Source organism: Rhinolophus ferrumequinum, chromosome 4 (assembly GCF_004115265.2).
Source record: "Rhinolophus ferrumequinum isolate MPI-CBG mRhiFer1 chromosome 4, mRhiFer1_v1.p, whole genome shotgun sequence".
Classification (NCBI taxonomy): Eukaryota; Metazoa; Chordata; class Mammalia; order Chiroptera; family Rhinolophidae; genus Rhinolophus; species Rhinolophus ferrumequinum.
This window is the reverse complement of record NC_046287.1, coordinates 87,668,879-87,678,412: the sequence shown is the minus strand read 5'-3', so window position 1 is coordinate 87,678,412 and position 9,534 is coordinate 87,668,879.

Here is a 9,534-nt window from a genome sequence, read left to right as displayed (position 1 = left end):
AATACTTATTGACATCTGCTGTATGCCAGATACTACTCTAGACATTGTAGATATTGCAAGGTACAAAACAATGCCTTCCCTTCTAGAGCTTACTGCAAATACAATTCATAACATTGACAATGGGTTCAAATTAAAATAACTTAAGCCTTTTATTAAATAGCGTCTCAAAAGTCATGAGTTCACAACACAGAGATTTTTAGGAGACAGACTGCCACAATTAAAAAATATTCATTATAGGGGAAGTGTACTTTCAGAATGGATTGTTACTTATTTCAGTAAATATGTTAGAGAGATTATCTCATCTGGAGACACATCTGTCAAAATCATTTCAATAAGCCTTTGGTGTTCTCTCCAGAATAGAGTGGGACACTGTAACTGGCATGTGAAGACATGCACAAAATTGAGTCTTAAGAAGGCAAATGTCTTTGAAGAAAATAGGGATATGTTAGATGTACCACAGGCAAATTAAAAATTCTTGCCTGCTTTAGGGAAAAAAGACTAATATTTTCATATGGGGACCACTTCTTAAATGAACTGATTTGTCATTTTATTTTCAAAGATAAGAAAAAAATGGCAGAAGTTTGTCTTGGCTAACCATGCTGAAAACTTTGTTCATCAAATCACATACACCTATCAATCCATATACACACAAGTATGACTCATCACAATGGCACGTTAAGGGCTGTCAGTCTCAATGGTACATACCATCAGTAGTTGGGTCTCCCCTATCCTCTCACTTCTCTTATGTTTGTTTCAGCTTCTTTCCATCACCCACAGTTTCATTTCTTTGGCACTAAAGATGTTAGCTTATTCTTGAACCTCAGTAATTTACCTTATAAGCAATTTGAAGTTCTCCCTACAAAGATTTTCTGAAAAGGAGCTCTAGTGTTGAAGTTTACTTTTAGATTTAATATACAAGTCATAATTAGAAAGTGTTCTTGGGTTATGGTAAAATTGGAATTAATTTAGGCTGCTTTCAAAATATATCTGAAATCAGGAGCCCGAAGTAACATAAAATGGTCAAAGGCAAGCAGCTTGAGAAACATGATTTAGGGAATCATGTTTACATCTGACACACTTCAGCTTCGCTTTGTAAGTTTTTGTACTGGTTCTCCATCATAAGTAATAGAAATGTTCACATCACCCGAGACTTTGCTGGGGTAATAAAAGACTTGCTAATAGCTCTCTAAACCTCCCATATTCTAATGTTACTTTGCCTCTCTGTGCAGAGGAAGTTGACTCCGTAACAGCAAGTTTAGCAATGTAAGCAGCCATTAAGAGGAAATTTTTAAAAAGAAATTGAGGAAATTTTATTACCTTCCTGGAACCAAAGAACCCATGGAAGAGAACAATGTAACATCAAACTTAAGTGTTTTAAACAAAACACAATTATTCACCAGCTTTGCCACAGAACTACACCTCGGGAATGATTAGATCTTCTAGAGATGAAAAGTTATGTACAAATTTCAACCAAAACTCATCATCTCACAATTAGTAAGCTTAGAAAATGTCTTGGTATTTACCTAAACTATCAGCTCTAACCACAAAAATCCTTAAATGGATAAAAAGCTAACACCTTACATGGTGAATGGGAAATGAGCAGTAAGCAGGGCACAGAGTAAAAAAGCAACAACGTGCAGAAAATAAATAGGACTTTGTTCCCAAACTAAAATGTGCCTAAGACTTGTCTAACCATACAAAGCTCTTAGGTAGGCAGCTTTCTGTACCTTCAGATATCACATCAACACCTCAAATCCAGAAATCATTGTTTTCAAGTTGCTTTTTACTTCATCGGTTGAATAAAACACACCAAATACCAAGTGTTTCTATTTCATGTTACTCTCTATCATTTCATACTCTGGTAAGAATTTGAATTTCCTTGGGCACTCAAGTCGGAAGCCAAATAGGACAGGTTTGTTTTACCCTCCTTGTAATAAGAGACCCCCGCTCCCCACACCCAGGAAACTCTGCTCCAATGTCTGAGGTTCCATGAGTTCTTTTAAGATGAAGCTGTGCTTTATACTGGTCTTTATATTCCTCGACAGTGCTGGACATCTAATAGCCTCAACTGAACTGAAAAATTTGGAACGTTATTGTCTCAGTGAACAGGCACTTGGAAAATCATGAATTACAGTAGATTGAAAGATGGATGAGGATACTTTATGTCAAGAGTCTGAAAGTTGATTCAAGGTTACAGAAAAAAATCATTGTATTTTTCTATTAGTTGTTTACTTGGGTGATTACAAAATGAGATGAAAATATAGGTGTATACAGAACTCGTTGAAAGTTCCACAAAATTATACATTTAATCAGTAAAATAACCCAGCCAAAACTGAAATATACTTAATTTACTAATAAAAATCTAATGTTACAAGAGTGCTTAGTAATTAAAGGAACTTAAAGGGAATACACGTTCAGAAGGAATGTTACATGACCATAATCAATATTAAATCTTGACTTACCTCCATAATTCAGAAGTCATGAAAAGACAGTAGAAGTCAGTAGACCAGGCATGTAAGTTAGATGTAACCATGAAGGAAATACAGAAAAAAAACTTACCCAATTCTGGATAACCTGACTTGAAATCATAGGTTCACTGAACCTGGATTAATCAAATGTTTCAAGGATTGAGGTGAAATGGTTAAAAGATTCTGGTATATCCAGAAGATGTATTACTGAGTTTCTTGAAAGCTATTTGGAAACGCAGATTAACATTTTAGATTTCCTTACATATCATTGAAATAGAACATATGAAAAAATCAAAGATGTAGAGTAATATGGTATTTGTCGAATGATGTGTGGCTATTTTTCATGGCAAGTAATAACTAGGTAAACAGAGCAAGATACTTTGAGTTTCTAAATAGGAATCCTACAAAACAACGTTTAGCTCCTAGAAAACCAAAATATTTGCTTTCAGTTAATTAATTTTTTTTTCCTTTGGTCACTTTTTAAACTCCTGGCTACAATTTAAGCAGTACTGAATTCCTATTTGATTTTTTTTGGCTAACATTTTTCTTCAGAAGCAAACTCTATTTAGGGTGAGGGGGAGAAAAAGTTTCAGACCTCTTAGACAGAACCTTCATTTCCTCTTAACTGTGTTTCTCCATCAAAAACAAGTATTCAAATAAGGACTCTCAATTATCTAAACCTATTTTTGGCCACCTTCCGGAATTTCTTGTTATATCTCCTTTGAAATGCCACAGTTGCACTCTTGGAAAACTTGTCTTCCTGGTTTTCAAATTTCTGTTTATTATTACAGCTCTTCAGCCAGAATGCCAGGTCTTTGTGCTGTACTGTTTCTTGAAACTGGAGACCGGCACATTTCCCACAATTCAATTACTTGCCTTTCCATTTGAGAAATTAAAGCCATGTCAATTTTATAAAGTTTTAACTGAATGAATTATTTGGACTTTAAGTTCTCAATTTCATTCCCTCAATCTAATACTGGGAAAGATCTCTGCTTTATTAATAGAAGGGTAAGGTTCAAGAATATTAACACATTTTAGTCACTGACCCGCAAAACTGATAACAAATGTAGGGATTTTCTTATAGGCCATGCTTGAGATATGACACTGTAAGCAAAAAAGGGAGAGTTTTAATCCAATTCTGGAAATGTTTAAGATTACATACCTAATCAAATAATTTATTTACATAAACATGTGTTTATATATTTCTATTTTAAAGAAAGGGATCTGTTATCCTTAATAAAGTTCTTCAGTTAGCTTGTCTGCCCATATCCGTTTTATGTGGATACTGACAAATTTACCTTATCAGCCTGACTTTTACATACAATTTCAGTTCTGTACATTCAGCAATCTTTAATCAAAGCATTTCAAATGGAAGGCCTGAATATCATCTTAAATTCAGTATTACAAAAATGGGACTCAATGTCTCTCCTACACAAACTTGCTTCGGTTAACTGTCCACTTTCAGGGATACCATGATTGCCTTCTAGTACAGAAAATGTATAATTTTTGATACCTCCTTTTTATCCAATTCATCATGATGTTCTACAATTTTTCTTCTGAAATAAACGTATTCTTTCATCTCCAGTCTCACACTGCCATTATTCTATCCAGGTTTTCTTCACTCCTAGATTACTACGATAAACACATGCCCAGTTTCCTTGCCACTAGACTTTATTTCTTAGAATCCTTCTATATATAGTATTGTCACATTTAATTTCCAAAAATTCCATTACTTTGTCAACTTCCACTATTTTGTTTCAAGAGGCTATACTGCCTCCCTATTTCCTGCTGTATCAAGACTAACATCTTCTAATTGGTTTCCAGGCAAAGGTCCAATAGCCTAATTCTAACCTAGTAATCCAAATTCATGTAACCTTTGCCTCGGGTTTTAAGACAAAGGTCCCAAGTTATTTTTGGGGGAATACTGCAATCTCTTTTGACTTAAATTCCCACCCACAAACCAGTCCACTATTGACAACTCAGTGTATCATAATTTACAAATATACAGGTCACAAATTACAAAATGAAGACATTTTTTATTGAATTAGCAGACAATTTTCTAACCCCCCATCGAATTCCCCAGTTACTCACAGTTTTGTGCCGAGGAGATCATCTCAGGTGGCATTTACTGTTCTTCACTAGAGCGGGCTATTTTCAGGCACTCTGCACTGTACAATGTGTGTGCAGCTTCCAGTCTCAGTCCTTTCTCCATGTGGTCTCATGGTACAGGTATATAGCCAGTTCTCGCTTTTTTTTTTTTTTTTTTTTTACAGAGGGGCACCAGGTGTTGTGAAAATACACGCCTAGAAAACAGGTCATAAAGCAAATCAATATAGAGGGGAAACTTGCCATAGGAACCATTATTTAATTGCTGGTTGCCTTTTGGCTAAATGTTAAACACAACAAATATGACAACTACCCTCAAAGTCAAACCAAACCCAACAGCAACAATAGACTTTAAAAAAAATATCACTGATACATAGATTCTGGAAAATAGACATACCTGTCCTACAGATTTTACATAAAAGCTCATAGGGTAAATAAAAATAAACCCTTATCACATTATAAATGAGTTAAATGTCCTAGCATAAAACAAATGCTGCATATTTGATCTTCAATTTTCTTAAGATTTCTTGATTTAGGTAAGTCTCTTATAAAAATTGTCCAAGAAAATTTATAAGAAAACCTATTCCACTCAATAAGGTAACTCCAGTAAGCAGAGGGATTCAGAAGCATACCATTTTCTTTAGAGTCACTTTAAAGAACTGCAGCAGATACTGAATACATTTGTTTTTTTGATTATGGTAATGGTGTTTCTTGGAAAGTATTTTTTCATGTAAGGACTTTTCATTCTATTACTATCTTCCATCTCCTGAAACACACAAATAAAGACCAACACAAAACAAACTACTTCATTGGAAAGCTTTAGACGATCTAATAGCCCTTAAAAAGGGATATTAAAATTTCACAGGCCTTCCAACTATTCATAACTCCACCTATAGGTTTCTGGCTTTGATTAAAAATGTTTAAAAAGGATACTGTAAGGTAGCTAAAACTTGAGGCATGAATGTTAATAGGCAGCATAGAATGAGAGGAGCCCTGATAAGCAGTAAAAGATAGAGAACTCCTTGTTACCAGGAAAGAGCCTAGACATTACCTTTACCTAGTTGGTATTTAGCCTTTCCGGAATTCATTACCATAAAGGCTTACTGCTGACTTTCAGTAATCAGTTGCCATTTACCAAGAACCTGCTATGTTAGGCTGGCAGAGTATATAATAAAAATTGATAGTCCCTGCCCATAAAGCAGGATGTATTGTTTTAAATTAAGTATAGAAGCACAAAAGAGAAATGGTATTTCTGGCTGAATAAGAACATGAACTAGGAAAACATGCAGGCGTTAGATAGCCTAAGATTTAAACAGTTGAAGATGAGGGAAAGGACATTCTAGGAGTAAGTAACTTGAGCTAAGGCTTGGATGCAAATTAGAGGTTTGGAAAAGAAGTATTTCTATTTGGCTCAACAGTACTTCGGTATTAATTGGCAATCATTCCCACAGTGGTAAGGTCAATCTTACTAGGGCCAGAAATAGCTTGACAGTAGATTTATGCAACCCTTTCAGGATTTTTCACTGGATTTACTGAGTTAAAATCCAGAGACCGCCCCCCCACCCCAATGATTCGGGTAAACTTGTGTAATTTAAGCCTAGATTTCCTTCCAGTATTTCTTACAGATCGTGCTCTCTTCAAATCATCATACATCAGCTCCCGAAGGGCTCCAGGCAATTTTAATATTCTTGTTTTCTTCTATTAGAAATTAGGGCACCTTATGTAAAGGAAGGAAAACCACCTCAAACATAGTTGCACTCATTTTCCTACCTATTCCCCAATACATATCTCTGCTTTCAATCTAGTGTATCTGCTTTAGTCCTTGCTATCTGATCATGCTTTGATTCATGCTTTTTGCACTTGAAAGTCTCCAATTCCTTCATTTCACTGAATTTTCATTCCTTAAGCCCAGCTCATCTTCCATCTCCTCTAAGTCTTCTCTGTTGAGTCTAAATCCACACTTCCTTCGAGCTTCTACTGCACTTCAAGTCAGCAAGGCAGACTACATTCCACTATTCTCTAGTTGTTTCTTGTATGTTAGTATAATGTTCCCATCTAAGCTAAAAGTTCTTTGCTGACAGAGACCATTCTTCTTCTTTTTTAATGACTATAGTAAAATACTGGGCATAGAATAGGTCCTTAATAACAAAAGATTATCTCACTTAAAAATGCAAACAAAAATTTTAAGGCATTTTAGTGTTTCAATAACTATTTTTGATGAAATAAAATTATATTCACTCTGATACACAGAATTTGAAACCTCAAATTATCACCTCAGATTTTCACACTATTCAAAAATAGATTTGCATGAGTAAAATTGTCCTACTCTACCACATGCATGTAATATAACTATGATCAAAACCAGTAACCACTCTTGATAATCCAATTCCTTCTGATTGAATTTCTGGCAGTAGGAGAGATTACAAATGCATGACCTTGCTTACAACCAACAGATTAAAACTGAAAGGTTTATAATTCAAATCCTTTGGAGTGTACATCTTTCAAAAGTGTTGTCAAATCATGACTACAATACACATCTGTTGAGTTTGAAATAAACTGAAATCCTGCTTAAAGGAAACTGGAATTTTTCAAATGGAATCCTTAGTTAACCTAAATTAGTATCTTGAATTTTACTTCAAGAAGTCAATCTTAAGAAAAATTGTAATCAAACACTCTGGGTTATATGGCTTAAAACACATTGAACACAATTCTTAAAACTTCTATATTATTACATACTTTATTACATAATACTTTTATATGACTTGATAATATTCTTACTCATAAAATTTAATATTAAGCATACTCTAAGAGAAGAAAATATATATTTAGGAAATATTCTAAAATTATTGTAAACTTCAATTAAATCTAGTACTCCATATTGTTCCATTAATTCAATTAAATGCTTTATCTGATAAACCTTTAAAATTTATCATTTTTCATTTACAGCGAGTGCCTCTCCTCCAGTGACTTCCAGTGGAGTTATTTTTGTTGTTGTTTTTGACCTTATCTCACACAATCAAGGTGTTGGTGTGATAAAGGGTAGGAGAAACAAACATAAAGCTTTTTCCTATAATGGCAAAGTTTTCCCAGAATTTTAAGGTGATAAGAGATTTCCACATAAATCTACAAGATTATTTAATTTTTCCCTTTGCCTTTATGAGTAATGTCAGTGTACAGAAATATTTGCAAAATGGATATACTGGAGGCCTAGTCTGTTCTAGGATTATAAAAATTTGGGACAAGACTTCTTACAATTTAAAACTGAGGCTTGGAGAGACTTGGGTAAGGTCACACAACTAACTAGGGTAAGGTCACACAACTAACCAGTAGCAGAGCCAGTTTTTCAGTATTTGAAAATGACCACACTTAACTTCCCTGGGATAGGAACAGTGTAAGCTTCTGTTTACATTGTCAATCCTCTGGCAAAATAACCAAGCTACTTAAACACTTCTTTTGCACAATATTCAGAAAATGAATTTTATTTTACTGCATTATAGCCTTTTGTTCTGCTTCATTTCATGGTCTTCTAACCCAATGGGAAAGCTTTAGCTTCTTTTACATGCTCGTTATCTTAATTAAAAAGGCATATTGATGACATTGGAGAGACTGGTATCAGGGGGAAGTGCATCTGAACAAAGTGACATGTTGGATGAATAGCTGTACACACATTACTCAATGAGAATGAAGTGATGGAAGTTTCATTGAGACTTTAAAAATGAGGACAAAATTATAGACAATAACTTAGATTCTCATGTCTAGAATTATCAAATTAATCTAATGAACAATTACACTTCTAATTTATATCACTTGATTTTCCACATTATTCTTAATTCTTGAATTATTTCTTTAGACATGCTTTTATTAGAGAAATTTATTTTCTGTAGGAGCAAATACCAAAACCAAAAGCGTAGTCTAAAAAGATTTAATTTAAAAAAATTCATTTTACTATCTCTGAGGACTTTCATCTTTTCAACTGAGAAATTAATATAAAAATATTGAATATTAAAAGTAAACACTTTGAAAACACAAAGAAGTCTCCAAAATTGTTTTGCTGATAAAGGAATTCTAAAAATTCTGATACCTTTTAAAACCACCATGTTAAGTACATCAGTTATTAACTCATTCAATATTCATTTAAATGTTTATTAGATACCTGCTAGGTGTCAGATGTTTTAGTTTAATTTTAATGTTGTCCTTGTATCTGTAAGGAAATTGTTACTGGAAATAACGTATCAGACACCACAAATTGTAAAATTATACATTGTATACATGAATCAATTAAAATTATGAAAATTTAAATAGCACGATTTCATATAATATACTAAGACAAGAAATGAAACAAAATGAAAGGTAAACTTAGCAAAAAATGAATTTCCAACCTCTTAGTCCTCTCCAGGGCTAATAATTAATGCAGGTCTGGATTAAAGATGAGGTTATAAGACAATCTCATCATTCTCATGCCTTCTTTCACAAGTCTCTAGTTAAGTTCTATTGAGCAATGATCAACCTAAAGCTAAGTGTTGGCATTATACCATGTATTGTATTTTAGAATCTTGATGTCAAAATCCTATTCTAATGCAACAATATCTTAGGTTTTATTCTTTGTCTAAAAATGAGGAGGGTAATGATTATTATCTGACAATGAATAATTTTAGAAAACTTCATAAAAATAAATTTTATAGCAGACGTATCAGGTAAATTATCAAGGAATACATTTGCGAACTATGAAACATCTAAATATTTTATTGACAGGCATGCTATGCCCAATTTGGTAGGAATTAACTATGAAGAGCAACAGAGGCTACCATGTGAAATCGATCCAAGAGGCTACATACAGCAAGTAGGATATTAAGGCTAGAGATTCAGTTTGTTTGGGAATATCCTTGGGTTCCCCAAACAGTAGAGTGCAGAAGCCAGATGATTTCCCAAAGCAGGGCAAAGCATCTGAATGCCATGGATT